This window comes from Lasioglossum baleicum, chromosome 5 (genome assembly GCF_051020765.1).
Source record: "Lasioglossum baleicum chromosome 5, iyLasBale1, whole genome shotgun sequence".
Classification (NCBI taxonomy): domain Eukaryota; kingdom Metazoa; phylum Arthropoda; class Insecta; order Hymenoptera; family Halictidae; genus Lasioglossum; species Lasioglossum baleicum.
Window position 1 is genome coordinate 11,194,573 of NC_134933.1, and position 27,421 is coordinate 11,221,993.

At 39.7% G+C, this 27,421-nt stretch overlaps 2 protein-coding genes across 3 annotated transcripts in view; both read right to left on the minus strand.

Annotated features, from left to right (window-relative positions):
- The window catches only part of Cv-c (RhoGTPase activating protein), a 339,069-nt gene that overhangs the window by 135,229 nt on the left and 176,419 nt on the right, over window positions 1-27,421 (minus strand). The window lies entirely within an intron of this gene.
- The window catches only part of LOC143208820 (uncharacterized), a 93,598-nt gene that overhangs the window by 19,248 nt on the left and 46,929 nt on the right, over window positions 1-27,421 (minus strand). The window contains exon 2 of one of the 2 annotated variants that reach the window (XM_076423664.1): window positions 1-27,421. This exon is cut by the window's right edge and continues 8,935 nt beyond it. The exons of the other annotated variant lie outside the window; for it this stretch is intronic. The gene's annotated coding sequence lies outside the window, so the exon portion shown is untranslated. 2 annotated transcript variants of the gene reach the window in all.

Below are 27,421 nucleotides of genomic sequence, written 5' to 3' on the forward strand. Positions count from 1 at the left end.
AAGAAAATCGTGTGTAAATAATTTATAATTTCACCAACTAGATTTTTCTGTTGTTTCCGCGAAACGATACAGAATCTTGACCATGTTCGCCACAACGAAACACCGGTTAAATTATCATTCCAGCGTGAGCGAGCGGAGTTGAAAGATATCGCAAATTACCGAGTGAAAGTTACACACGCAGTTTAAACGATTCGGCAAACTTGTTAATTACTGAAAGCTCGTCATTCGTGTTGTCTACGTGGGTGTGGAATTACGAACAAAACCGCAACTGCCGTTTCAGCTGCATTTGTATGTGCCAGACCGATTTCGCTGGGTAAATACAGCCGCGAAATTTCCACCGCATTTTTGCTTCGTTAACGGTTACACATCCCGTATAAACATTGTCTGCGACTGACAATAATTAACGTGCGAAAAGGTTTGCCTTCGGATACGAACAGCAAACGCGGTTGCAAATTCTTTCATGTAACTACATATTTCAATTTTCAATCTGCAAATCCAATTTTATCAGAATCTATATAGGCATGGTTAAAAACAACCGAGAAAATTGTTAGACACATTTAAGATCAAGTTTCCACCGCATTTTTGCTTCGTTAACGGTTACACATCCCGTATAAACATTGTCTGCGACTGACAATAATTAACGTGCGAAAAGGTTTGCCTTCGGATACGAACACAAAACGCGGTTGCAAATTCTTTCATGTAACTATATTTCAATTTTAAATCTGCAAATCCCATTTTATCAGAATCTATATAGGCATAGTGAAAAACAACCAAGAAAATTGTTAGATTTAAGATCAAGCACATAAAAAATATTCAAATAAGTGAAGGATCAGAAATGATTCGAAAGCATCGAGCACGGACGATCGGCGAGGAAACCGAAAGATGAAAGTTCCTTATCGAAAATCTCGATCGGGACCGGGGGATTTGTGTGTAGGTATTGATCGCGAGAAGATCAGACAACACGGTGATCAGTTAAAACTACGTATTATCCTATCGCGACCTTTCGGGACGAACGAAGAAGATCCGTGAAGCGTGTGAACGATGAGAGCACTGCCCACGCGTTCATCGAGATACGATGACGACTGTTCTGCTTGCGTAGTGACGTCAAGCTACATGGCATTTCGTTCTAATGCGAGAATGATTGGGCCAGTTACGAGCTATCAATCCACCCCACAACCAATCCCGCCCATGTATCGAAGGAAGGCCCGCGAGCAGACGCAGTTAGAGCCGGGGATGAAAATATGGATATGAAGAGGATTCTTGAGTGAAAGTCCGATCCTAAGTGGATTTCCTTGGCCAATCACGGAAGATCAGTCGGATAGATAAAATTTCATCAATATCCCACTGCGTGGGAGCTTCTGTCCCAGCGGCTCTCATCGCTGGCCTCCGGAATACGATGATTCATTATTATGCAAAATAAAAAATTTTTTTCGACTTGCTGAGTCGTATTAAGAATTGTTTCATTTTTGCTATTGTCATTTCATTTATGAAATTATTTGTGAATGCGTAAAATCCACAGTCTAAAAACCACTCTACTGTATCCGACTAATATATGTAATTTTATGCAAAATTAAAAACGTTTTCTATCAAATTCTAGGAACTCGAGTCGACTCGAAACTTCAAAGATTACTTAATGATTTTTAGAAAATTGATAATAATGTAACAGTGTCCTAAAAATTATTTCATTTTTACTATTTTGTATAAAATCCACTCTACTGTATCCGACTAACATTTGCAATTTTATGCAAAATTAAAAATGTTTTCTATCAAATGCTAAGAACTTTAGTCGAGTAGAAACTCCAAAGATTACTTAATGATTTTTAAAGAATTGATAATAATGTAACAGTGTCCTAAAAATTATTTCATTTTTGCTATTTTGCATTTGATTTATGAATGCTATAAATGCGAAAAATCCAGTCTAAAGCCACTCTACTGCAACTGCATGAATATTCCATTTTTTTTAAACGCGAATCAGAGCCACCATTTTAGATTACATCAGACTAATTCAATTGAATACAGTCAGGTCGACCCGAAGCGAAAGCGTGCCTCCGAGACACGGCTTCGTCGAGTCTCTCTGGCTTTTTCTAATTCATTATTGCTAATTACACACGAGCGCGAAGAAAGTCTGCTTTTGATGTGAACGACAGGATGGTTAATAATCGCGTCACTTAATTAAACGGGATGTTTCCGAAACGTACGTATCACGAGCAAAACTGAATTGATTATCTCCCTTCGTATATGTAGTTTTATCTTTTCAATGATACGGTGATCCTTTGAGTAATAAAATTCCTGTCGAGTCATGGCTTCTAATGGCCTTTCTCTTTCCATCGAGTTGTTGTTAGAGGTGTATAAGAAATGTTTGAGCATTGGCAAGTAATGGTTTGATAGATAGCTTTGAATAATGAGTGCTTACTGTGGCTGATCAACGAATAACGTGTTCAGCAGAGATGTCAAACAGAAAATTGAAAATAATAAGAACTATTAACTATGTATTACCTACTCATTTGCTATCTAAACGTACAACAAAAGACTGAGATTAATTTTATTCAGTGCTTAAAGTCTTATTTTACTCACTCGCGCACATTTATGGCTTATGAAAATTTTCAAAAACGGCTAAAATATAAAATTAGATAGAATCTGTTACAATTTTTATTTGTTTTAGATCTACAAAGAGACTGTTCTCATTAAAAATAGGATTTTACTTTATTCCACTTCCTTAAAATTTGTCTACAAAATTGGAAAATGCATGAACATCCGCAGTCTATTCATCACTGTCACAAGATAAATGATTTTAAATTTCCTTCAGATTGTTTAACTAGACGCGACTCCTCTCGTTGTGTCTGGAATGCAACCATCCCTGACGTTTGCGAATTTACATTCTGACGATAGTATCTCTTTGAGTTAGCCTTTAAGAGAAAGAAATTGTGGCTTTTCTACTCCGTAGACATCGGTAAGCGGTGTTTAACATATTTAAATTAGTAGAAAGTAATCGTAAGATATTGTTTAATTAAACATGCGTGGTTCGGATCTCGTAAGCGCCTCGTCAAGAGAGGAGCGACAACCATTTTGCATAACTGTATGGATCGTCTTTAATGATCGTCGACCGGACTAATTATACGCTGAACTATCTATAAATTCGTCTCGGGTTTCTATTTCCGACAAATTCGCTCTATTCACGATCAGCTGTGTTATAGTCATGCGATACTTTGGCGCATTGTTCACGGGTCTCCGATGATAAACGACACGACGAGCACTGTTGGAAAATGATGTATCGCGTCACGAATAGAACGAACGAATAAAGTGCAGTAACGCGAGGCAAATTAGTTCGACGGGGACAAAGGAGATTCCATTACGGTTTATTACCTTTTAATGCTGGTTCAATATCAATCCCTTTTATCATTGTTTCTTTAGAAGAAACGATTGCGTCCAACAGTATTCCCAGAACACTTTTCTAATAATTCTCTAGAACCTTTCGTTTCAGTCCAACGCAACAGAAAATGCGTTAATTTTTAGTAGTTTACGTCAGACTCAAAGAATCCACGCTTCTTAAAAATCATATAACAAAATCATATACAATGGAATTATTCTAGGTTGGAAGAAATGTTTAATTTCCAAGTTAAAATAGAGAGTGCAGCTTTTAAAACATATCCACATAAAATCACTTGGGGTACAAATACCCTGAGCACTTGTCATTCCAGCACTCAGTCCACAGGCGCAGCGTGAGACATTCAAATGATTCCAGAAAATCACAAAGTCACACGGCATCAGAAGTCCGCCCTCCGGACGATCATCGACGAACGTCGGCAATCAAGTATTCAAATAAATCAGAACACCGTAGAAGCGTTAGAATACAAAACCCTGGGACATCTCCGAAGAAGAAAGGAAAACCGAGTCACGCGAGCCGCTGACGAAAGAGAAACGTGAGTGCATTCGGTGGCGCATCAAGATGCATCAAGATGCATGAAGAAGTTAAAGCCGGGACCGGCTAGGTCATGAGTCGATTATCAAACGAGGTGTCGCGCCATGAAAACGCCCGGCCCTTTGACTTGCCCGCCCATAGGGCCTAGGTTATTCAAGTTATTCGTCTCGGCCAAACGACCTTGCGCGGCACGCAAGTAGAATAACCAGTGGTTCGAAGGAGCATCCGAATTCCATGAGAACTATCCTCGGGGCACAAAGTTCGTCGATCCGTAAAAAGAGAACTGGTACCCTACCGGACCCCTCAGATCCCAAATTGGGCCTGAAGCATATACTACCAAATTTTATGCAGGGTACCCTTCTTAAATTTCCTCCAGATGTCATAGTACAAGTTCCGATTGCTGAGAAGCGTGGATTCTTCGGGTCTAACGTAAATTACTAAAAATTAACGCATTTTCTGTTGCGTTGGGCTGGAACGAAGGTTCCAGAGAAGATTCATTAGAAAAGTGTCTTATGCAGAGTAGCCTTAAATTTTCTCCACGTGTCATAATACAAGTTCTGATTGCTGAGAAGCGTGGATTCTTTGGATCTAACGTAAATTACTAAAAAATAACGCATTTTTTGTTGCGTTGCGCTGGTACGAAGGTTCCAGAGAAGATTCATTAGAAAAGTGTCTTTGGTATATGCTACCAAATGCAGAGTACCCTTTTAAAGAAAATATATGTCTAGAAAGGGATCGCTACTAAAATTGTTCCTTTCGGATAAAGATTCGCAGTCTATCGGTCACCGTGCGACGGTGTAGCGAGCCGCGGCCGGTTCCTTTCCTCATCGTCGCACGAAAAAGAGAAACGTTCCGCCCCTCTCCGCTCGCGATAGAAAAACTCCGCCGAGAAAACTGTAACCAGGTGCGATTTAGAAATCGCCCTGATGGGATCGCGTTACGCCGGGAATATCAGGACGAGTTTGAATCTAGATTCTCGCCCCGACGAATAGAAACGATGAGATACAGCGACGAGAACGTGACCCATATACACGTGCGCCCGGTAACAAAGCCGAAGCTATCGTGGGACGCTCGCCGGATCATTCGGATATTAGTTTACCGAGCAGACAGCTTACACTCCGGACTTTCGATCGATTAAGGTTACATCCATCAGCGAAGCACGCGCCTTCTGCCCCACATTCGACAAATGCCGTTTCATTAACTATTGTCGCGACCACCCACCCCCCACACTCGATTTACACCGTCGACTTGCCTGTTTCCTGTTCCTGTCGCTTCGCGAAAACACTCTTCCCACCCACCCTAAAAACGAGTGCCTTTTAACCTCGTTGTTCTTGCATTCGCGACGTACCAGTTTATTAACCGCTCGACACGGTCACCATCGCGTCCGCCATTTCTCGGTGACACTGTTTTTTCAGTGTCAGGTTTAGAAGTTAGCCCTTTGCAGTCAGAGCTATTTTAACGCTAACAGTGCCGTATATTCTAGTATATTCTGATAAATTCCGGAATATTGTGAAATATTCTAGTATACTCTGGTATATTCTTTTATACAGTTAGGAGCAAAACTGACCACACACACTTCAAACCAGAATAACTTTTTTATGAATGGATCAAATGACTTCAATTTCTCTGTCAGGCTAGAAGAATTAGTTTAGTAAATGACGTGTAAAAAATATGTTAAAAAAATGCATTTGGTCGGAGTTGTGAAAAACAATAGTAAAAATTGATTTGAAATTGGTTAATTGGTTTACGAGTTATGAACGATCAAAAGTGATAAAAGTCGCAATTTTTCAAGATTTTCGGCTTTTTTACCACTTTTGATCGTTTATAACTCGTAAACCAATTAACCAATTTCAATGAAATTTTCAGAACGTATTTAAGTTATACCACTTGATCAAACATATCATTTAAATTTTCATTATTGGCTAAAAAGTTGTAAAAATCAATTTTTACTATTGTTTTTCACAATTCTGTCCAAATGCATTTTTTCAACAAAGTTTTTAGACGTCATTTACTAAACTAATTCTTCTAGCCTTACAGAGAAATTCAAGTCGTTTGGTCCATTCATGAGAAAGATATTCTGGTTTAAAGTGTGTGTGATCAGTTTTGCTCCTAACTGTATATTCTGGTATATTGTGATATAATCTAGTATATTTTGGTATATTGTGATTATGGTATACCATAATATTGTGAATTGTACCATGTAAATACAAAAGATGACTGATATACATTGTAAAATTACAAGACTGAACTTATTGAGGTTTCTCACAATTTCTAATACTAATAACTAATAATTTCTAATGGGAACATCTTTATAATTTCTCGTCTTAACTCGAAAATTAACCCTCATCCTCCCTTCCTGTCAATTTGAAAAAAAAATATCGAAAAATAACCGATTTCTTCCGACCTAGAATAATTCCATTCTACATAATTTTTTTTCATTTTATGGATATGAAATTGATATAACACCTCATGCAATACTTAAATGTTTAGTAATTGATTAGATACAAACATATTTAATAATCTAAACAATATTTTGAATAATGGTACAGCAACTTTTAGTGGTGACTCTGATGTAATAGATTGGGAACAATTAATTTCTATTAGGACTGATGCATTCAGAGGGATTAAATGAATAATCAATGCCGTTCAATATTTCATCATTATCGTCGATCCGTGCTGCCGTGGCCGACACCGATACCGATTTTAGCCATGACTAAACTCGCGTGATCCTCGCGCGACCATACTCTCGCGCCCCTTTTCGCGCGCGTGCTTCTGGCGTTTTCGGTCGGGCTTTCGGGTTTCCACCATAGGGGATCCCTAAATAGATGCGACGAATTTACGCGGCGAGGGACGAAGAACGATGTTTCATTAAATACGTCGTGATTAAGCGACGGGCAACTCGTGCGGGGGAATTTTACAAAGGGAATAAACGTCTGCCCCAGTAATCTTGCGTTACTCTAAACTGCATACTGGGTCGTAAACTTGTGACGTTCACCTGTTTCGATATAACTATGTACGTGGGATTAGTCGTGTTTATTTTAAACCTTAGAGTGATTTTAATATTTTCCCCTCCAAATAGATTTAGTTTTGATTTAAAGGTTTCAAGTGCATATAATTACGTTTTTGTGTACTGTCTCTTTCAAAAAGATAGGAAAAGTTACATTACTCATGGATTGACCTAATTCACGACGCAATTGATGACCCATAGAACCCAGTGCGTCTCCGACGTGTTTGTTCGAAAAGAAGTCCCGCGGTTAGAAATGGTTGTCCATTAAGTGGCGAATGTTTCGCGGTGGAAATCTGTAAACACGGCGAATCCGCGAATATTTAATGTCTTCTGGAAGTGCGCGGTTGTTACGCAGCGGTGGAATAAATGGCCGTTATCAGTTGATGGATTTTCAGCGGAAACTCAAGTAGTCGCGGCTGTTCGCTTTAGTCTGTTTTGCCGGGGTTACTTACGACCGGCAGCTCGTTATTCGCTATACTTGCACCTCGTGTAACGGTACTTCATGTACGTACAAATGTAAAGGAAGTACAGTTATCGCTTACATGAATATTTCAGAAAATCTCATAATATAGAAAGTTCATGGGACAGCGCCCGGAGGAGGGATTACGAGCAAGCCCGCGCCCAGAAATCGTCTTATTGCCACGCGTCGCTTCCCCCGCAAACATCGGCTCAAACTCTAATATAATCTTAGAGAACAGAGATGAATCTCAGGTTTTGGCCGCTACTTTATTGGCCTTTCCATAAAATATTCGCCGCGATCGCCTCAGGACGATGTCGAACGTTTATTCATGTATTAACACGTGATACTGCCTTATAAAAATAACAAGATTGAATTTATTTGAACTTTGTGCGGTTGACATTATATATCTGCTCTACTAAATGAGTTTAATTAATCATTTACCACAAAAGCATTGTTATAATTTCATTATTCTATTAGATTTTGCAGCCGTTTCAACAAAGTAACAGTTTCAATAAAGTACATCGACGAACTTGATACACAAATGCAAGGAACTTATTCGAGAGGCTCCTAGTTCTCACGAAGAGCGAATATACTGTGTATAACGTACCGTTAAATAATGACAAGGTTCCCGAAAAAATATACAGAATCTCGGCCGACAACAGGTGAGAAATCGAGAGAAAAACAAGGGAGACAGAGGGAACACCTTGCTCATTTGTATTTCTCGCGGAAACCCGTCACGAAACGGCGACAAGTGGCCACGCTGGGATCCGTTAAGTCTCCTATATCTTCAGGCAAATATGTGTAAAAGGACGTAACTTATGCTCGGTGGAAAGACTTCGCGCCATAAGAAGCGTCTCTCGCATTTTCGAAGTTGGAGCTGCGATGCAACTGCACAGGTAGCCGTCGATATTGTCTCACATACGGTATTTACGAGCTTTTGTTGAAAGCTCTACCTCGAATGGACCGATACAAGATCACCTCAGGATTTCTTGGATGCTATTGATGATACTTGAATATTTCAAGGTACATATGTCCTTCCATTCATCGATGCTCTCTTTGTTTGGACGGCTTTTCGATGGTCAGATGTTTTATTTTTGATGTGCATACTGGGCAGGTAGATGCAGGCAGATGCACCGATTTTGTAAACTTTTAAGAAAATCTTCTCTGGTATTTTTTAACACTTTATTTGCCGGAAGCCTGTTAATAGAATTATCAACAATTGTTTTGTACGAAAAGGAAGTTTGGAAATCATATTTTCTATAATAATTCTAAGAAAAAGTATTAAATTATCGAATTAAATTATAGAATTATCAACAATTGTTTTGTACGAAAAGGAAGTTTGGAAATCATATTTTCTATAATAATTCTAAGAAAAAGTATAAAATTCGTTGCAGGTTCATTGATTGATTGAAATTGCTATCGCTGTTCAAGGAGCTATTAAAAAATCCTTAACCATGGACCATAGACTTTAAAAAATTAGGAAATAATCGCAGGTAAATAATATGTTAACAATTTGCAACTATGAGAAAAGTAATGTTTGTAGCATCGGCGAATAGATGAAAATAATTTAATTGATTATCAAATAAAATCTTGGAACGTTCAGTGTTTCATCACATCAAGTGTTTCAGCTGATAACCACTTTTTGTTCATTCCATTCCGCTTCTTCGACAACTTTCAATATATTTTTCAATTTGCCCGATGGATTATTTGCAAAACTGTTCGACTTCGTTAAGTTGGCCGGCTCTGAAAGGTTCCACCGCCAAATCGATTACTCGTAGCCGTCTACGTTGAGGTTTTTATTTTAAAATAAAATGTAAATTGAGTTAGGCAATTTCTTTTGCATTTCAATCTGGAAGGTTCGACTTGTGTAAAAGTAAAATATTTTTCAATTAAAAAATTCATTAAACAATATGACAGGTCTTAAACGAACTTTCATTTTGTAATTTTCTCTCCGGAGGAGCTTTTTATTGAGAAAAAAGCTTTAACTCGTTTAAATATTGAAACTTCACGTTCCATTAATTACTTTGTTTGTAAAGTTTTGTAGGGAAAGAATATACTAGTTTAGAAGATAGGTAAAAAGTTTTGAAGATATTCGAGAGAACGATTTTATGAGCGTTACATTAATTATTTTAACGTTTAACATTGTGAACTTACCGAGCTAAAAGCGTAACAGGCACATGTTGCCTTATAAAAACGACGAGATTTAATTTATTTAGAGTAAGCATCTAAAAACATTTTAGATAAAGAATCTTTATAATTTTCAATAATTACAAAATAGAAATCTAGAACAACTTGGGGCACGTTTTTCAGTTATCCAAGGGTGCTAAATCTTTACACAGATTTTTATTTAATTATTTGGAACAAACCTGTAAAATAAGAGCCACCGTAATAGTATACATAATCGCGATGTGTAATTTGCTTTTGAGCTACCACGGCAACGCGAGAATCCGTAATTGACGCTTTCGTAAGCAAATACAACGGTTGCAGGTTTCGTGACAGCTTCCAGAAAAACGTGTCCCGATAGTTTACCGGTGGAACGGTTTTCTTGCTTGATCATAAAACCGGGCAGCAACTCGCTCACCGAATAAGGTTCTACTATCACGACGGAATCGGCTGACTATTAATTTCTACGGACAACCGGGGAGTCAACAACACTTAACCCCGGTGTTGGCTGTTGTCAACGTTGCTAAACGACTGCGACAAGCACGACAATAATTTCGCAAGGTAATACATCACGATTCCAATTATCGGGCGGGGGGCGCGGGGCCCGCCGTTGGGGAGCGGGGAATTAATCGCGAAATTCCCGCGATAATTCAGACCGCGAAAAGAAAGCTTGGAAATACATCAATCTGGAAATCAATTTGGACAACCGGAAAACGATTCGTTCGCGACTACGCTCTCCCGAAGATATATCGCTGTGAATGAGTCCAGCCGCGTGTGGGTACACGTGAATGAAATTATACACTCCTACAAGATCCACGTCGCAATTTGCGGTAATTGCAATTTACGAGGAAATCCAGAGTGAGCGGATTATGCGTCACGGTGAAATCTGGAACAGTGAACCCGACGATGAAAAAGGCGATACCGTTCGATTACTTTTGTTTTGTTCTCTCAGCAAATTCGCGAAAAATTACTTCACCTATCGTTGCGCCAAACTCTTTTTCCTCGACGTCGCGTGCGGAATTCTCGGCCTTCACAATTTATTCGCTCGGAGCGCGGTGCAGAACTTTTGAATTGAAATGTATATGAAGCGTCTTCCTATCACTTGACACGAAATAGAGAGTGAAATGGAAATACACGACAGAACCGTGATCCATTTCAAAGCTTTGAAACTCCATTTTAAATTGCAGGCTTGCTATGCACTTTCGTATACAACGTATATACGTACATACATATGTGTACCAAAAACTGAAATCTCGGTCAGTGAATTCGTCATTGGCCGACTTCAACCACTGATGCAGTCCTGAAGACGATCGATGAACGCTGTATAGTATTTTGTTTCGAATATCGTGCTTATTGGATCACGGATAATCTTTATGCATGGAACTGTGAAAGAGCTAGATTGCTTCGAAATCCCGATATTAAAGATTATACGGAATTTCATTGATCCAAAATTATCCAAATATCCAAAATTCGATATTTTTTGTTTAAGCCACGGCGAATGCTATAATTCACACGGATCCAGAAAACGTATTTTTAAAATTTTCAATACAGGCTCATATAAAGAAGTTGTAAAAAGCAATTTTTACGATTTTCAAAATTCTGTGGTTGTCAGGAAGAACGCCGCATGTCACATAATTTCATTTTCGAGATATTGCCGTTTAAAGTTTTTCATCACTAATGCTTTGACATAGAACATCGGTTATATTGCATTATTATTTTCAGCCTTTAGATTTATTTTTATGACTTTTTTCTGGTAAATACGTAAATCCTATACTATAGGGCTCAATTAATGCATAAACTCGAATTTTTTGAAATTGTGACATGCGGCGTTTTTCCTGACAACCACAGAATTTTCCTCTTCGCGTCGCGTAGTAAAGTAATTGTTTTAGCTTCTTTAAAAAAATAACCAATACTGTGCGCATCAGACTGCATGAACGAAGTAAAAATTCTATAGAGATTACAAGAGCGTTTCACCTCGGAGCGTGACGGTACACGCTCATTCACTGCCCAACAAAAAGTTAGCCATGCACGCCTGTCTGTTTCTCGCTCGCTCGGTGAGCGTTTCACCTTGGATCGTGACGGATCAGACTCATTCACTTTTGCAATTGTGTACGCGGTGCGCCTAAAGAAGTTTTCACATTAAAAAATCGCATACATTGCTTTATAATAATGACAAAATTGCATTTATTTAAATTTCGTACCAGTGTTGTGGAAATATGTACTTCAATAGAGAAGTTCACTAAAAAAATTTCTCAAAAAACCACATTTATAATTATAATATTTCTAAGAGAAAACAAATCACAAGCAAGTCATTTTGACTCATCCGGTAGTTCCAGTGTTAAAAATGTTACGGAATAATGATTCCTCCTTGTCTGTTCACTATCTTTCTGTCGCAGTTTCGAATAGACTACGAAGAAATGTAACGAAACACGTTGGTCGGAGCCGCGAAGACGGGATCCGGAAAAAACGTGTTCTCCGAGGGCGCACGTTGCGGTGAGTAGACGGGACTGAAACAATAGAATTACCAGTGACACGACCTCTGAATTAATGTCTCGTCGACGTAGACGCGGCTGCAGCACAGAAACCTCCCCGGTCGGGCAGGTCCGGGATCAGAAATAGCGGAAATTCAATTACCCGGTGTACCGTGTATCGAGCATCAAGCTCGTCGCGCTCCTCTAACGACTATCACGCGGTGTTCCTGATTCTTCATTGATTACCCGGGCAAGTTCGTACGTGCGACGACACCGAGATAGGCCCACCAATACTGTCGCCACCAGTATCCACCTGAGCCGGTTCAGGAGCGCAACACGTGGCGAGTAGGTACATGACGTTCCAATCATTCCTGTCAGTCTTTCGTATGAAGCCTGCTATGTATACATATGGTGTTACACTGAAATCACTGTCACCGGCTGCACCGGCGTGGCGTAGCTCCACAACCAGAACTTTGCGACATTAAATAATTATACCGGACAAGATGGCTTTTTAATTCTTAATGTACATACAGAATATGCGAAATGTGAAAACCTTAAGGGTACGCGCACAGTGGACCCGTTTTCGTCCGATTTGGCCGATGTTCGACGCATCTGTCTCTTTTTTCAAGCGTGCGAGAAAGAGACACAATGTCGGACGTCGGCCGAAACGGGTCCATTGTGCGCGTACCCTTAAGCGATCCCTAGACGATCAATATTATCGTCAATATATGGCACAATATATTGCACGATAATATTATCATATTATGGCAATATTGCTGGCTCACCCACACGAGACAATATTATTACCCAATAATTTTTATCCTGTTGCTATACTCTTTACTCTTGATATTCTATAAAGCAGGTAAGCTCTGATACACCTCGATACATTCTAAAATGAATTTTCTTTCTTCCTTCTTTTCCCTTCGTGTAGCCAAACCTGAAAATTCAATTTTCACTTTGCGGCTATGCAGATAGAACTGAGCCAATATTGCGTAATATTACCCACAGACGAAGCAATATTTACGAGATTGCACAATAAAAATCGAACTCTTTTTGATTGACTCAATATATTGCGCAATCTTTCAATTTGATTTACAGACGATCAATATTATTGTATCATATCAATTATTGTGCAATATATTGACGATAATATTGATCGTCTAGGGGCCGTTTAAGTTTACATTAGCCCTTCGCGGGAATAACGCCAAAAAAACGGTGTTTTACCAAATGCACTTCGTCAAAAAATGTGAAAAAATTCATGAACAATACATGTATCTATACACTGATACTGGAAAAATATAAACGATTTCGATCGCAAATTTTAATGCGAAATCTGAATTTCTCCAATTTTTTTTTTTGAGGTTCTTCATTTTCCGCAGCCAGGGTGTTCCACTTAAAAATCTGAATTAATTCCTGAACAATACTCATTTCGATACACTGATATTGTAAAAACGTAAACGATTTCGCTCGTAAGTTTTAACACTAAACCTACCACCACCGGTCAAAATGACCGGTTCCAGATTTATTATTTCTTTAGTAGAGCACATATTATAATAGGAGCTGCACAAAGTCTAACTAAAATGAATCTTGTCATTTTTATAAGGGAACCTGTGTGTACCAGTTAGTTTTAAGGCTCGGTAGGTGTAGTGTTAATGCAAAATCTGCATTTCTTCCATTTTTTGGGGGGCTTTTCATTTTCTACGGCCAGGATGTTCCACTTAAAAATCTGAATTAATTATATTATATGGATCTGGCTATGTGACGTCGGTGAGATCTTTTTGAAGAACTAATTTGTTCCATTTTACCCCATACACAAAAATGTCCAAGAGAACTGTATACTTTCTACATAAAATACGTAATGCATGAGCACATTTTGATGAGCATGCATGAGCACAAATGACTGTAATAAACAAACACGAGATTTTACTGCCGGCGATAGGTTATTGTCAAATGATAGTCAGTCTGGACCGAGTCTGGGCTCGTTGCGTCAACGTGTAGGTGATGTTTATATGCGTGAGGAGGTTACACACCACGTGCATCGCGATGCATAGAATATTACTACCTATTATAGTGGCCTGGCATCAGCCGTGGGGACGAAATGCCGTTAGGCGACATAGACACCAGTGACACACATTTCCGTGCTCGTCCTATTCGCTCAGACTGCCCGTTCCTGCAGCCCGGATGGCTCATACATAAGAAGGGGAGTACTATTTGTACCCGCATGGTTTTTGCCCTCAAGATCGAAGGGGTTGATAAGATTTTGAATACCAGAATTTAATTATAGAAGCTCTACTCACACGTAGGCGAAGTTTGAAGCAACACAAAGATTTTTTTGGAGTCCAAGAAAAATTTAAAAAAAAGAGTACTATGTGTACCCGCATGTCTTCTGGATTCCTATGGTCCTCGCCCTCAAGATCGAAGGGGTTGATAATATTTTTGAATACTAGAGTTTAATAATTAGAATTAGTTTAATAATTATTTATAGCAGTGGACAAATTAAAGATATTTAAAAACATCAATGCATTCATTTCAGCTCATTAAGATCATCAAAAGAAGAAAAGTTTTGTACCCGGCTCCTCTGGTTTGCAATTGAGGCAAACAATTTTTATTTTGCATAAAGATCCGCAGTGTATTAATTATAGAATAATAATAATAATTAATTATATTATAGAATTATAGAATATTAATTATAGAAGCTCCACTCACGTGGACGAAGCTTGAAGAAACCCAAAGGTTTTTTGGAATCCAAGAAAATAAAAAAATATAAGAGTACCATGTGTATACGTATGTCTTCTGGACGCATCTCCTATGGATTTTGCCCTCAAGATCGAAGGGGTCGATAAGATTTTTAAATACCAGAATTTAAATAAAAACTCTCACGTGGGTGAAGCTTGAAGGAACCTGAAGATTTTTTTGTAGTCCCAGAAAAATTAAAAAAATTAAAACCAACAATAACCATGAACTCGAACAGCACCTGTCATCGCCATCGCAAGTATCATCGTTTAAAAATGTTCCTCGACAACCAGAGCTAAGGGTTCGAACTGTAAGGGCGCAGTTTACGAGAGATGTTAATTTTCCGCGTATTCGAGAAACTTTCCACGCTCGCGTTTTAAGAAGCGCCATGGTTTTCTACGCGGCGCGGCGCGCGGCGCGAGACGACTTTCGAACTGGTTCGCGTCTCGGCCGAATGATATACGATTTCCTTTGATTTATCGTTTCGAAAGGGTATATGTAGGTATATCGTACCCACGCACGTTCGTCGGACAATTTTATCCTTGAGATCTCTCCTTCTACCGTGAAGCACCGAGAGCTACTCCAAGGACTCTCTCTGTCTTCGGAGCCTGGCCGAGAGCGCAATAAGTAGAAATCAAATATCACTTAGCGTTATAAGAAGCCGGGCCCCATACGCTTGGAATTCGAGTTTCTGCCTCGAAACAGTATGACCATAATTACACGGTTTAATCGGCGAAAAACCGTGTAATTGAAATTCGCAAAAACGAGCCGGTCACTTAATTGGCATGCGGACGATGCCATCGTGGAAATCTGTCGACTCTTAAACGGTCGTTGGAAAACGCGTTAATATTTCACTGTGCTTGCACTTTCTCAGCCCGCGATACTTTAATTTTAATTCCTCCTTGCCTCGATGTACACTCCCGCTCATAAGTCACCGGACACTTATTCAAATATTAAAGGAACTATATTATATTAGGTTGGCAAGAAAGTAATTTCGGTATTTTAAGGTGAAATAAAACCGAATATCTTTATTCAAACGACGAACTTTAATCAATAAAATATTTTCTTACTTATTCTTTTTGGCAAAAGATCATCGAACAAAAGAGAAAATATCTTATTCATTAAAATTCATTGCTTGAGTAAAAAAAGTGGGCTCCATTTCACCTTAAAATACCGAAATTACTTTCTTGACACCCAATATATTAGGTTGGCAACTTTTTAAATTCGCCACCTCCACATTTCGTCAAACAAAGACGTTTATCTATATTTTTTAAGCACGAGTATTTCATATCAAATTAATCGAAAAATTCAGAGCTTTCCAATGATATGAGATCAAAAGGAATGGTCACTGAATGAGGTTGTAACGATACAATAAAAGAATTACGAAACAAAAGGTCGCGAATTTAGTTGCCAACCAACATTTTAGAATAAAAATGGTACTTACTAATTTTTCTAATGTGAAGAACATGTAAATCAAATGTGACCAAAATATCCTCTATTTTCTCATCAGAACATGAAATTATATTGATAAATAAATAATCGGAAAATAAGTAGAATCAATTTCCTCGTTTACGTTCAATTGTGTGAGAAAGTTCATATTATTGCACACGTGAAGTGGGCTTGATCGTGAGTTTATGTTTGATCGAACTGCCCTATGATAGTGAGATCCGCCCCTTCACTGTAACGTTTGAGACGTTGTTGGACTACCCCACAGCTACAACATCCTCTATCCTATTGAAATCTCACAGATACATAGTCAGAACGATCGCTTATAATTCAATGAATTCCATTTTGTTATGCACGCATCATGCGTTAGCAATTTAACCAAACGAAACGCGCCTTATACATAATCAAATTAGTCGATGCTGCATCGATCTTTCACTTTCGAATAAATCCACAAAATTATTATAATCATGTACGCTCGTGTCACTATTCGAGCTTGGGCGTTACGTTTCAGGCAGTATCTAGCTTGGAACAGGTCACCCAGTATATTCAACTGAAATCAATAAAACCATTAATGCAGAGGTTACTTAAAAATACCCTGTGCAGTATTTATACGGAGCACTTCAGTCAATTGGCGTTCCCCTTCAGGAAAGCACGATTCAAATTCGACCCGCATTTCCCGTTCTAAAAATGTCCGAACGGGGAACATGCGATTTCCAAGGTTCTTCGTTCCCGGGGGTCATAAACTAGTCTCTTTAATTCATCCTACGCGATCGGTACCGTGTACACGTGATGATCGAAGCACCCCTAAAAGCTTGCAGACGTGCACCACCGCGATTCAGCAGAATCCCTTTTTGCAAAGGAAAACCACCACGTGAAAACTCTTCTTAAATTGAAGCTTAAATCTTGCAGGGTAAGGGAAAAATCGGGAGAAAGGGTGGCGAATAAGTTTTCACTTCCAAGGGACATTATGCAAGTGTAACACGCCGATTTTTATGAAATTTATAAAGGATACAGTTTGTTGAGAAATATTTCACTAGTATCCTATTTCAGCTGATGACATTCGTGTTAAGTCATATTAAGTATATCATATTTCTGTATATAAATTTCATTAAAATCGGCGTGTTACACTTGGGCAATGTCCCTTGTTTGTGCGCCAGCATTTATTATTTAACATTTTCGATATTTTCTATGAATAACCGCAACGACTGCCACGTGAACTGTGTCACCGTGTTACAATCCCCTTGACACATTTCGCAAAATCAAGAATCTCTCTCGTCCCGTCGACCTGAGAATTCGGTAAAAAATTATCGAGATCAGTGTCATTCTCACGGAACTACACGCGAAGTTTGAAGTGAATCGGTGTGGGTGATTTCGCACGGATGTTGGCCGAAGTCGTTTATGCAAATGTAGCATGTTCCGTTGCATCCAAGGATCGCGCGTATGGCTCAGTTGGCTAGTTTTGCTTAATAATAAGCGTAAAATCAGTGATAGAAACCCCGTAAGACCGGGACGTTCGAAATGTGAGATCTCAGTGAGCTAATCGTTTCTAGGTGGATTCGAGGGTATATACGAATTATTTACACGTCGTGTAAATAACCGCTGGCCGGGTGTCGTGTTAGCTTCTAACCTACGGTCTGTCAATAACTGGCACCAACAATGTGAAGACTGTGCGAGAGGAAGTGATGCAAGTGCCGCTCGCGACGGCAACACGGGCGCACACATACACACAGACATGTCGTTGCGCTGTTGCTGCTGGCTAGATGCATTTAAATGCACACGCGCCTCCGCTGCGCTGCACAGACGTGTCTTTGATGGGTAGACCGATAGACGGCTCGCGGGATTATATTGCAATCGGCCGCCGCTGCATTCCAGCTTCTGCAGCGTGTGTGCCATTGACTTGAAATCTTTAAAATAAAATTGTGCAATTACCGCTGCAGTGCAAAGCGATTTTTCGGGGACCAAGATCAAGATTTAATTGGATTCGCTTGGCAGTCGACAAGATTCGAGATTGTTAACAACTAGACTGCGGATGTTTACGCAATTTTCACTCTTTGTCGGCAAATTTTGACAGCATGGTGTCAAACACAATTTTATTTTCAGCGGTAGTAGCGTTTGCAGATCAGATATAAATAAAAATCGTACTGAATTCTATCGAATTTTGTATTCTAACATTTTTGAAAATTTTCAAATGCTAATAAGTAGACTGCGGATGTTTATGCAATTTTCACTTGACAGAGTGGATCAAATAAAATTTTATTTTCAGCGGTAGTAGCGTTTGTAGATCTGAAATAAATAAATCTCGTACTGAATCCTAGCTAGAATTTTATATTCTAGCATTTTTGAAAATCTCAAATGCTAATAAGTAGACTTCGGATCATTATGCAAAATAAAAGTTTTCTACTACGTTAACCCTTTTTCAGCCGGAGCTATTTTAACATGAGAATTAAACATTTCTTTTGACCTAAAATATCTCCATTGTATCAGGTCATTAAGTATGAAACTTAATAAATAAAACACAAATTTCGAACACATTTGTAAAATTTCATACTTAATGACCTGATATATGATTCTGTTGATTTTATGGATATGAAATTGATATAATACCTCTTACAATACTGAAACGTGTAATAATTGATGAGATACCAACATATCTAATAATGTAGACGATATTGTGAATAATGGTAAAGCAATTTTTACACTGAATCGAAACTCTTAGCATCCTTCTATCAATTTGAACAGTGTCCACTCTACTCTCTCAAGGGTGAATTGTCCCGGGCTCCAATGAATCTTCTGAAATCCGAGCGACACCACTCAGATTCTCGATATCGATGCTTCGAGGGAGCTGGCCCGTCCCAAGGTTTATTTAATTATGCCATAAAACCGTGGCTCCCTCCTTACCGAACTAACCAACGTCGGAAGGTATCGGAGGCATTCCAGACGGTCAATGACTTTTTTCAGGCTCACCTATCGAATTAATGCGGGAAGCGTGGCCGATCGTGGGCGGGTGGCTTCACGTCGTATACCAACGTACAATTAGCTTAAATATATAATCCACGTGATTATGGTAATTACCGTGTCTAACGAGAAAGAACTACGTGGAAGAACGGGAAAGAAGGTGAGATCACTTTAGATTTCACGAGGTTACCGCTCTGCTCGCGGAGGATAGACCCATCTGTTGGACACGGCTGTTTTCGAGCGGCTACAAGTTGATTAAACGACTTGTGCACAGAGATGATCGGCCACCAACCTATATGCGAAATTACATTGTCGTGCGCGAGAGATCCTGTTGTTTATCGAGAGATCCAGAGTTGACATTTTATCGATAGCTCCTCTTTTGAACGATAGGTCTCACGCACAATCCGCGATATAATGATAGAACCTTGGATTTCATGTGTACAGGATGTCTCACTTTTGTGTTTAAAGTAAAGCCTGTTCTGATTCAAGGAGGATTGTCATGAATAGATTCCGAATCTTTATACAAACATTTTCTGAACGAATTGTAAGAGACAAGAGTCGGATAAATCCAGAGAGTCCGTGATCTAGACACGAGATTTGTATAGACAGAGTCTCTTTCAAGGTCTTGAGGTGATCTTTGTTTTTTTAGATAGAAAAATGTTTGTTTTCGTTTAGCCAAGCTTCCAATCCGTTCCTTGAATTCATCGATCCAAATTGGTGTCTCAAGGTCGATCAAGGTTATTCTTTGCTGCTCAAAATTTATCTTCATTAAATGTATAGACATTGTTCTGCATCCGTTGTCCTCGAAAGTATGGCTTTGCACGTCGATGCAATAATGTAGACATCTTTTCTGCTGCATTTTCTCATTTTAATAAGCTGCAGATGGGTATCAACAATAACCGTACCGCCCCCCCCCCACCATAAATTGTTTTACAAAAATCTGAATTCGTTGTTTCATAATTCTCATAATACCACGTGCTCGAATAAAGAAATTTATTGAATAATTTCTAATGGAAGCATCTTTTTATAATTCCAGTATGAATTTATTTCGATTTGTCATCATTTTTATAATAGTACGTGCTCGAATAAAGAAATAATTTCGAATGGAAGCATCTTTATAATTTCAGTAAACAAAAAATAAACAATGTGAAAGCAGTCATTATTGACCGGTCATGATACGTTTAGTGTTAACAAAATTCTAGAATTTCAATTTTCGCAACCGTGATATCATATCTTCTACAATTAAAGCGGTGCGCGACGAGAAAGCAAGTTCGCCCTGCCAGACCCGAAGCCTCGGGAAGGGAGCGAAGGGTCCTTTCACGACACGAGAGCAGCAAACCCCGTGTAGACGGTAACAAAAGGCGGATCTGCCTCTTTTCCATCAAAGTCCAATTACCATGATGGAACGGAGAGCTCCGTTAAACCTCGTTCTTCAACCGGTGCACCCTTTCCTCTCCACCGGGACGTCGTGGAACATAAGTCAGCGGCTCGAATTGATCCGACGAAGAAGATTCCTGGCACCCCTCCTTTCGAGACAAGTGGTCTGTCGGCGAGTGCAGCGTTTATATGTGTTGACTTCTCGATTTTCCTGATATTCCATTCGGTTGCGGAGGAAGCTCGCGCAGACTTCAAACGGAAGCTTCGAGACACCTCTTTCGGAATAGAAGACCACGGAAAATTAAAAAATTCTTTCTTTGAGACAAGACTTTGATGCAATTTTTATCCTAAATGGTTAATAATAATGTTGAAGAACCGAAGTCAAAGCTTCTATGACGATTGCACACCTGTCGGTTTCGCGCTCGTCGTGTTTCACCTCGGAGCGTGACGGATCAGACTAATTCACTGCCCGGGAATTGTGTATGCGGTTAAAAAATAATTTAAGTGCTAGAAGACCGACTGAAAATTAAGGGTGTTGGAAATTACTTCAAAAATTTTGTGAATTAACCAAGTAGGTTGAACACGCATAGTAAGTACAGCAATGCATAGGCGGAGAGTGGAATTTCAAATGACCGCGGACCAATTAGCAGCAGAGTATCGTTGTTATTGTTCCGAGGGACGATGTAAACGACCTACGGTACTAGAACAGGCGCATTATCTAACTTCTGACGTTGAATTATTGCATCGCTCGCGTTCCGTTCGAGTGACTCATTGCACCCGCAAGTGTTCGTTCTTGTCAGCACTTTTGGACGACCACGAATCAAAACAAGAGCATCTTATTCAACCGTTCCTCGCAACTGCACGGTGTTCTAACGATTCCGCTATATTTTCGTCGTAGTTATCAACGTGCTCAGACTTTGCCCATTAACGAACGGACAATGAGTATTCCGTTTGTCTCTTTCTTCTCGAATTCGTTACAATTGCAACGCAGTTTCACACCTCCGCGACACGTTAATTAAATATTTAATGAGCCGTCAGCACGTTCGCGTTATTTCGCCCTCGCTTTCCGTTCGCTTCGAGGCTACCGATAGACGCGTTATTCGCGGAGTGACAGGTTAACAAGAATTCTCAGTTAATGAATCTTTTAAATGTCAAACGAAATTATTTTCTGCGAACGTTCTAGTCACTGGTAAACGGTAAATGGCGGGCAAAAAGCGTTAATTATTCTGAAAACTGTTCCGCGTTATTCGAAATTTTAATCAGAAATTTCTTGACGAATCTATTGGCACTGAGAAAATCTTCTAATGATATTGAATTAGAAATGATCACAAGTAAAATACATTTATATAGCGCTCAGGTTGTAAATTTTCACAAAAATACAAACTGACAGATTGGCCACGTGCAACTTGGAGACGGACTTGTCATTAATATTTGAAACAATGAACAAATATTATTCTGAATCTTTCAGATTAAATGGAGACACAATAAGATCATTAAGAGTATTGCGAATGCAGTGCAGGGACACTATTATTCCCGATGGTCTATCAAATTTCAGTAACAGAGTCTTGGAAAGCTCCGGTGCCGACACACGATTTCAGTCAGTATATGAAATCAGGTTTATGCACGAGAGCATTGCATAAATAACTCGCAGATGGTATCAACGGCTGTACGAAATTTCTACTGGAATCGCGTCGGAGCTATGAATGCGCTTTAACGAACCGCGAATATCGGGACTTTATTTTCGACGATCGTTTCGCGTGCTTCTTATAATCGATCTCTGACCGCGTTAGCCACCGATAATTTGCGTCCGAGATTCTTCGTGTTTACCGAATCATGCTTCGATAGGACTCTATTATACGTTGATGGAACTATCATTGATCACATACCGGGTGGTCAAATTAACCCCTCGCCCTACAATATCGTGTCAGACTCGTGACAAAGATTCTGAACAGAGTACAATAAATATATGTACATATGTTATTAATTTCCTTTAAACCATAATAAAATTCCTTTTTGGTTTTGTTAATCTACAGCTATTGGAGAACATTCAGTTCTCTTGCTTTAGGAAGTTACGATCTACAAAAAGGTTCTAAGCACTGAAACCATAAAATAAATCGTAGAGCAAGAGTTTAAATTGTAAAATTGTGAAATAGAAACGAATAAAAACGGGGTGTGTAAAGGGCTAAATATACATATGATTGTTCGCAATGGAGTGGAATTTATTGATTTCCAGAGACCATTGGAAAAGAAAAACAACTTTCGTATTCACAAAATTGAATTCCGACTCTCGTCGAACGAACGTTTGAACAACGGGAAGCCTCGATACGTGGAGAGCACGCGTTCGACCGATTCTCTCCTGGTTTCGAGGCTTTATCACAAGGTATTGAGTTTCATTTATCATAACGTCGGAGCTTTTCAGAGGACGCGTGGAAGGACGGTCGGCATTCCGTTCGCGGAATACCGGAGGGAGCGGTAAAAATCAGCATTCCGAATCGCGCCACCCTTTTATCCGTGCGCCTTCAATCCCCGAGAGTGGCAAAGAAGTTCTCGGCTTCCCAGCTGAGCCCGGGGAACGCACAATGAACGCGTTGTTCCGTCTACACGCACTCTCTCTCTCTCCCTCTTTCTCTTTCTCTCGTACGCATTCGCGCATTCATTCGTACGTGCGAAGCAACATGAGAGCATCATGCCCGAAGTATTTGCACCACCGTCGTCGTCGTCGTCGTCGTTGTCGTCTACCCGCGGGTTAGAGTTATGTAAGTGCGATGCACTTTGAGGGCTCCAGCTTCGTTGCAACTTCCAGGATACTTCATTCGGAACCTTTTTCTCTTTGTGCGTTATTCTGCCCGACCGATCCGCCACAAAGTAGCTGCGAGTTTAATGACGCCACGAACTCCGGAAAAGAATAATAAGAATTCAGTGTGAAGACGTTTTAATTGACAATTGAATTGGTGGCTGGAACTTTTATTCTTCTCCCATCAAATCTTGCTCTCCTGTAAAATGTGCATATTGTTTCATCTAACGTTCTTCGTTGTTGTTAATTTAATAATTGGATTGTCGACTGGAAAAACTTCGGATGATACGAAGTGCAAATTTTGTAGAACAGGAGGATTTGATGCGAGGACAATAAAAGCTCACATCCAATTCAATTGACTGTTCCAATGTAAAATCCTTAATTTATCTAAGAGGCACTAATAATTTAATCACCCTCTGTACGAACACTCGGATGTTAATCGTCATAGTTTTATTGAAATATGTACCTCTACAGTTCAAACAGGATTTCTCTCAAGTATTGATTAGATCTCGAACAAAGTCGGGGGTAACAAAAGAAAATGATCCCCATCGAAAAAGGTGAGGGTGAAGACGCTCCACAGATTTCCGGTCACTGTTTGTTCTCTGAATCCACAGAAGATTGGATTGGATGATTAGAATCTCCAGATTGGACTCGCGTCCGTGTGTCAGGGGTGATAAGGAGAACAAATAGTTGCACCCCATCTTATTTGATCATCATTGTTATGTCTGAAATTATTTTTTCTATTTGTATTTAATCTAGGAAATTTGTTTTCTACATCGAATATTATTTGTAAACGTATCATCAATGAAGTGGCAATGTAAAGCCTACAATCCTAAAAATAAAATTATAACTGCTTCTTAGAATAGAAGAGTTAATTAGCAGACACAGCCAGGCTCACTTAAACCACTACGTATAAATTGCCTTTTACATATTTTTGAACAAGTTTGGGCCGCAATGGACCCAACTGCCCCGCCATCCAAGGGTTACTAAAATAATTTTTTCTATTTGTATTTAATCTAGGAGAGTCTTCTACATATTATCGAATATTATTTGTAAACGTATCACCAATGAAGTGGCAATGTAAACCATACGATCCTGAGCGACAAAAATTAATTAGACACACGCTAAAAATAAAATTGTAACTGCTTCTCAGAATAGAAGCGTTAATTAGCAAACAGCCACACCCATTCAAGCCACTACGTATAAGTTGTTTGGGTCGAAATGGACCCAACTGCCGCTGTCCGAGGGTTACCAGGGGAATGTGAATGGTCGACAACGGAATAAATGCAAGAATGCGCCGCTGGGAGAAGGAACTGTATGATTTTCCATAGAACGGTTTACCCAGGCCATCCATAACGTGTCGTTGTTGGAATAATCAGTTCCTGACACGCCTCGGCCGTCAAATTCGATTAAACCTGCGCTTGCGCGATCTCTTTACATGCAGGCATACGCGCAATCATGTATAAAATACACGGGAATTATTCGCGCACACGCTCGCCTCTAATTCACTAGCGAAGGTATTAACATACGGACCTATGAGCGGCGCATACAGAGCGAATGCTATTCGCATAACGAATGCACGGAGCAGCCGCGTGTGTTGCACAGAGACGAAACACAGCGCGGTCAAACATGTGGTTGGACTGCACCGTCGAAAGATGCGTTGCACGCGTTGCATTTTCGCATTTTCCTCTTTCATACGGAGCTTTGAACGATCGTAAACAGCACAATCATTGCGAAATAGAATGTTCCATAACATTCTTTGAAGAACATCTGATCCTGTTTATGATAGTATCGATACATTCCTAGTAAGAAATCTGCTCTTGATTTGGCGACAGGTTTTGATTTGCAGATTCAGAGCGAATAAGGACCAAATTCTGTTCCGATCACGTCTTGGCACCAAAATGACCGCCTGCTGCTCGCAAGGTGTGATTGCAGACGTTTGGTCTTAATATTCTCGATCAGATTTTGCTGACTGGGTAGCTAATTTTTCCTTTTTAATTTATTTTACGACGCTTTTTTTAGCTGCTCTGGTTATTTCGCGACGGGACCTACAGTTTTTATAAGGTGCCACCTTAGGTTGACAGGTATCGATGTCCGTTTGGAACACCCTGTAGATATATGGAATAAAATAGTTCACGAAACTTTAAAATCGTTTTCTAAGAGAACAGTTGACTTGTGACCCACGGTTCCTTTGAGATTTTTGTTTATCGCGGTGAGTATTATACGATGCGATAAAAGAACAATTTTGACATTAAGATTTAAGCTCAATCGATCCAGAGGAGCAGAATCACGCTAATCGCGACGTATAATTTCGAAACAGCTTGTATATCTAAAGTGAAAAGTGTAAATTCGCGTTCAACGAATTATTAGTTTAGAAGCCAAGCTCCGTGGTGTTTTAAATAAGCTGGCAATTTTGCTGGTAAATCAGAAACACATGTTGCTAGCGAGTCATTGGGAAACGGGAATTGACTTGTTATCTAAAAGATGGCAACAAGTTGTTATACAAACAATGGTTCTCTTTAAAATACGACAGAACTTTCTCTCCAACCTAATACTTGAAAATCACGAGAAAGAATCGGATCGCTCCCATCGCTAGCGAACGAAAGCTAGTGGCAATGATATCGTAACCAGGTAAATCGCGGAGTGTACCGTCGGGTCGTTCGGATTACACGGCTGTAAAGCAGCCGCATTCGGTACGAGCGTAATTATAACCGATCGAAACTATGAAACGGAACGCGACTGCGATAAATCGAAGAAGTCGAGCGTGGAACAGCTGTGTACCGTTTTCCAGCGAATCGCGTGCCTGCGATTCTACAAAGTCATAAAAGATGGAAATCGCGAGGCATTCGGCGGTGTTTAACGTCGATGCGCTTGTTCATTAATTAATACTCGGAGCAAGCTGCGTGGAACGTTAATTAACCGCTCGAGCACTTTTCTCATATATTTTCTTGCCCGTTTACGAGAATCCGCGTTTATCAATAGTTCAAAGAATCCGCGTTTATCAATAGTTCAAAAAAATCCGCTAGAACAGAAGCGTTCATTAGCATTTTTGTATAAATATTTATTAGACGCGCTGATTCCTCCTTGTGTTCCATTGGTTCACTTCATAACTTCTGCCAAGCGCGCGGAATTATCTTAATGGCTGTATTAAAGAGTTATTTTACGTTCTGTTAATACGCACGACCGGAGTCCGTTTTTATGGGTCGAGATTGAGAGTATTAAACGAGACGAGTCTGTACGTTATTTAGACTGTAAATCAGTTTTAGTTCGATACAATCATCTTTCGCAACATGTTATGCCCTGACGATGAGGGATTTTATTGCGGACGTGGCTCTTCGGATAATAGCTAATCGAATAACACCGGCGTGCTTCTCTGCACACTAGAGCCTCGGTTATCGAAACACTGATTAACGGAACGATCGATTATCGGAACATCGATTAACGGAAAATTCGATTAACGGTGCGCTCGAATATCCGAATAGTGTCCCACATCATCCGTTAAACCGAAATGTATACAGGATCGGTAATTAATGGTAGGACCGGAAAGAGCGTGGTTCTTCGTGTAAAAATAAGTTGAAAATGTGGCAAAAAATTTGTTCATATGGGGCTCAGTTCTCGGAGAAAATCAACTTTGAAAATCTGTAAGTAGAATCGGTACGTCATGAACAGATGAAGCCTCGTTTTTATGTGAAATCACAACCATTTTCGGTTGCACCATCAGTTTCGCGAACATCCTTGCCCATCGCTATCGTTGGCGAGTGGGAAATCACGGACACGATCGCCGCCGCTATTCGAAAAAATCATTTTATTATCATTATGCTGGGGTAAACGCGCCGCTCGGGTAATATATTTGTAGTTGTAATACGCTTCACCGGGCAGAACGAAGATACGATCGGTGGAAAAAGTTGAACTTCTCGGAAGTTATAGAGCTGTAAAAGTCGAGGGCACGGTTGTAAACTGTACAATAAGCATTACTCAATCGTTATAGTGTGATCTCGAGGATACGCAGCTTGTAGAACTAACAACTACCGAGAACAATTAGAGGATTTCCCTTCTCTATTCCAGTCTTGTTCTGTGACTAGGTTCACAAGAATCT